The sequence below is a fragment of the Squalius cephalus genome (assembly GCF_949319135.1).
Source record: "Squalius cephalus genome assembly, chromosome: 4".
In the NCBI taxonomy this organism is placed as follows: Eukaryota; Metazoa; Chordata; class Actinopteri; order Cypriniformes; family Leuciscidae; genus Squalius; species Squalius cephalus.
Genome location: NC_137125.1, coordinates 14,134,025 through 14,138,803, shown reverse-complemented (window position 1 = coordinate 14,138,803; position 4,779 = coordinate 14,134,025). Strand labels below are relative to the sequence as shown.

Genomic DNA, 4,779 nt, shown 5'->3' with positions numbered 1-4,779 from the left:
CACTTTTTGTAAAAGACACCAAGTTTGTGTAGAATCAATTCATATACTAAATATAGTCTATATCCATTTAGTACAAGTAGAAAATCACTGACAGTAAAGTGAAGTAAATGGCTACAGAGACAAAGTATATTTCAATCATTTTATTAAAAAGAATCTTTATTACATATTTATCTTGAACATGTGCCTTAATACCCCAGTGAGCAAGCCAAAAGGCGACAGTGGCAAGAAAAACTCCCTTAGTAGGGTGGAACATCTTGGATCAAAGGGTGGAGCATAATAGTAGGGTGGAACATCTTGGATCAAAGGGTGGAGCATAATCAGCAGAGTGGTAAAGGAAGAAACCTTGGGAGGAACCAGACTCAGCCGGGGCAGGCCATCCTCTTTTGGCTGGCACATATTAAGTAACTGTACATAGGTCAAATATAATACAAGCCATCCATTCAACATTGTTACTGTGGAGATGTATTCAGTAGTAAAATAAATTAATTGACTGCCTGCATACGTTTAAAGTTCTTTCAGAACATTTTCTGAATTGATAGTTGACAAGACTGTTGTTGTCACTATTGCTAGAGGGGAAAAGCAATAAAGTTATCAAAAATCACAAAATTATATGTTTTCAGTAACACGTTTGAATATATTCATTGTATATTACCTTTTTTAATCAGTTGTATAATTTACAGAAGTTCATGCAGTAGAAAATCTTGCGATTGGTATATGGGAGGAAGTTATGACTTGTGCGTTTCAGATATCTGCAAAGTTTACATGCGTTTAACAAACTGCTTGGTGAAAGTAAAAGGTTTACACAAAAAACATAGCCATCAATGTAGAAAATGTCTGTTAGCTTACCTTTTTTCAGTAGTGAAAAATTGTTTATGGAGTTTATGGACCTCAGAATATCAACAGTGGTTTTTGAGTTGTTGCACAAATCTGAAAGTAGATTAACTAGGGCTTGAATGAAAGCGTTTAAATTTCAATTTTGCAGACATGCAATGAAATATACCTTTTTTATCAGCTGTGGGCTTCTTTATAGGAGTTCATGGATCAGAAAATCTTGTGATGAGTACATGGAGGAAGTTATGACTTCAGTGTGTTTCAGAAATCTGAAAATATTACATTCATTAAATGCTCCAAGTGAAGTCTTCACATAAAATATTTTGCAGCTAACATAGACATTGTATGTTAACTTACATTTTTGTTGGTAGTGGACATTTGTACAAGGGTTTGTGGACTTCAGAATATCAACAGTGGTTATTGAGTTGCTGCACAAATCTGAAAGTGTACCATTAGTAGATTAATCAGTGCTTGTATAAAAGTCAACAACTTAAATTTACTTCAATAAAATGTACCGTTTTATCAGTTGTGAACTTCTTTATAAAAGTTAATGAAGCAGATAATCTTGAGATGGGTATATGGAGGAAGTTATCTGCAAAGATGACAAGCATTGAACAAACTGCTTGGTGAAAGTAAAGGGTTAACAAACATTTTCTTCTTAATGGCAATGTTTTTGTTAGCTTACCTTTTTGTCAGTAGTGAAAATTTGTATAAGAGTTTATGGACCTCAGAATATCAACAGTGGTTATTGAGTTGTTGCACAAATCTGAAAGTGTACCAATAGTAGATTAATCAGGGTTTGAATGAAAGCGTTTCAATTTAAATTATGCAGACATACAATGAAATATACCTTTTTATCAGCTGTGGACTTCTTTATAGGAGTTCATGGAGCAGATAATCTTGTGATGGGTATATGGGAAATTATGACTTCAGTGAATTTCAGAAATCTGCAAATATTACATTCATTCAACAAAGTGCAATAAGTGAAGTCTTCGCATTAAACATTTTGCAACTAACATAGACATGGTCTGTTAGTTTGTATATGGGGACATTTGACATTTGTATAGGGGTTTGTGGACTTCAAAATAACAACAGTAGTTATTGAGTTGCTGCACAAATCTGAAAGTGTACCATTAGTAGATTAATCAGTGCTTGTATAAATGTCCACAACTTAAATTTTCTTCAATCAAACCTACCATCTTAATAGTTGTACGATTCTTTATAAAAGTTAATGGTGCAGATAATCTTGTGATGGATATATGGAGAAAGTTAGGACTTTGGTGAATTTCAGAAATCTGAAAACATTACATTCATTGAACAAAGTGCAATAAGTGAAGTCTTTACATTAAAAACATTTCGCAACTAACATACACATGGTCTGTTAGCTTACCGTCATTTGTATAGGGATATGTGGACTTCAAAATATCAACAGTAGTTATTGAGTTTCTGTACAAACTTGAAAGTGTACAATTAGTAGATTAATCAGTGCTTGTATAAATGTCAACAACTTAAATGTACTTCAATAAAACTTACTGTTATATCACTTGTGCACTTCTTTATAAAAGTTCATGGAGCAGAGAATTTTGTGGAGCAGAGAATCTTGTGATGGGTATATGGAGGACGTTATGACTTCAGTGTTTCAGAAATCTAAAAAAATACATTTGTTGAACTGCTGAAGTGAAGACTTAACAATATTTTGCTACTAATGTAGACACTATGTTAGCTTACCTTTTTGTCAGTAGTGGACATTGCAGTCTATAAATCTGAAATTATATTGTTAGTTGATGTAGTGCCTTAAATATTTTCTTTTTAAACTATTAAAATGTACATAATCATGTCAACTTACCTTTCTATGTGAAGTTTTCTAGATCTTTTTTAGATGTTTTCTTGAAATCCTATTAACTTAATTGCATTTTATAAGACAACTGTAGGAATGCAGGCAGTCTTTGTGGATGCTTCCTATGCTGATTGGAAGCATCCAGTGTTGTTTGGATGGCTTAGACTAGGGCAGAAATTAGATCAAAAACAATTTTTCAACTAAAAACCAGAGACATTGTCTTAAAAAGATCAAGACAAATCAGATACACAAATTGAACAAATGAAATGCATAAACAACAAAAACCTTGACTGGATGTAGCTTTGGAGCTCCAGAAAGAAGAGCAATTATGGGAGGTGCTGGGTTGTGCCCGATGAACAATGGATAGAACTTGGTATGGAATGGTCAGGACTGTATGGACCTTGAAATCAAGATGTGTGTCACATGGTATGGACAAAAAAAGAATAGACAGTGTAGTTATATACATTTCTTAGTTCAGCGTGCTGCATAAATCAGACATATTACCTTACATGACCAAACCTTTCTTGATAAAATACTAGTGGACTTGCAGAAATTACAACAGAAATAATTTTCTGAACACTTTAACTGTCATCGTCCCGTATGCAGATATACACTGTCCCGTTTACTCTAAAAAGTAGGATATGCATATTATCCCCTAATATATAATATTATCTTTTATATTGCCTTTTTTTTATTACATCACATATTTTAGTAGTTATCATAAATTAGGTATCATTTGAAAGCTTATGATCTCAGAATTCATCCTGTGAAAACGGTTTTGAAATTGGACATTGTGTTACCATAGAAATGGTACTCTAAATTATTTTATCAGGCTCCTCCACTTTTGGGCGTCATGTTTCATAATTTATGATAAAAATATTTTCTAATCTTGAGAAAACACATTGTCAGAAAGGTCTGAGCCTCAAGGTTCCATATTTTGTGACAGAAGTGATATTTGGACAGAAATTTATTAATTTGTTATGGTAGAATGCATACAGTTAAATTCAATGGAATTCAATGACACCCAGTGGCTATTTTTGGTAATACGCGTAAACATCTCATGGGAACTTAAATTTTTTTGATATCCAACTTCAAATTTGGAACACAACTTGGTTAGATATGGCTTTGATTTATAGTAATTGTTTTGTAAAACATTTAGTAATATATATATATATATTATATAAAAGAAAAATATTTAATAATATTTGATTTAATGTAAAATTAAACTTCAATAACTGCTTTCATTTCAGTAATAATCTGCTATTTTCTCCCTTTAAGACCAACTTGGGTCTATACTCCAAAACATTCTTGAATTACAACCACTTAAGCTTGAATAGTGCATTTTAATGTCCATTCTCAAAAAGGGGGGTGACAGGTAAGGGGTTAAGGCGAGACACTAAAGGGGAATAGGGTAAAATTTTAAAATAATAGATATCACCATGAAACTTCCTCAGTTGATTACTTAAAGTATATAAAAAAATGTATTACAAGTTTTAGAAATTTGTATGTTTAATTATGCAAATTAGGCATCATGTCACTAAATATGCACGATTTTGTATATATTTTCAGTAGATAGATCTGAACATATGATAAAGCCAGGTGCAAAATTATTTTTTCATTTGGTTTACACAAAAGATGAAAATAAAAACTTAGAGGGATTTCAGGATGCTTTCATTAACTAGGGAATCAAAATATACTGTCCATGGCCATAAAAAAAATAAATTTTCGCCATATTTTTTTATTAAAATGTCACATAAATCAGGCCAGGAATGATTTATTAACAAATCCCTCTGAAAATATCTTCAGAATACTGCTAAGTGTATAACTGGAAAGTTTGGTGTACATAGGTGCTACATAAGCGGAGAGGTTTCTACTGGAGAATGACAATAAAATACAAAAACTAATTTTGAGAAAACGGCAGTTAAAGATTTAATAGTTCTAAATGAGATTTCTTCGTTAGCTTTAAATCCCCCTTTGGACATTCACGATTGATTACTGATAGAAAGAAAATGCCCATATTTGGTTTGCATGGCATTGTGCAGGAGACTCAAAGCTTTACAACTATCCCGGTCATGACAGACTTCAGTGAACAGACAGATCTCAGCATGTCA

General features: G+C 32.4%; 1 long non-coding RNA gene across 1 annotated transcript; it reads right to left on the bottom strand.

The window, feature by feature from the left end:
- Positions 1–1,069: 1,069 nt before the first annotated feature.
- LOC307157745 lies at positions 1,070–1,773 on the bottom strand. The gene is made up of 3 exons (XR_013821057.1): positions 1,682–1,773; positions 1,189–1,269; positions 1,070–1,100 (listed from the first exon to the last, which is right to left on the bottom strand). It is a non-coding gene; the product is annotated as an uncharacterized lncRNA (long non-coding RNA).
- Between the last annotated feature and the right edge of the window lie 3,006 nt (positions 1,774–4,779).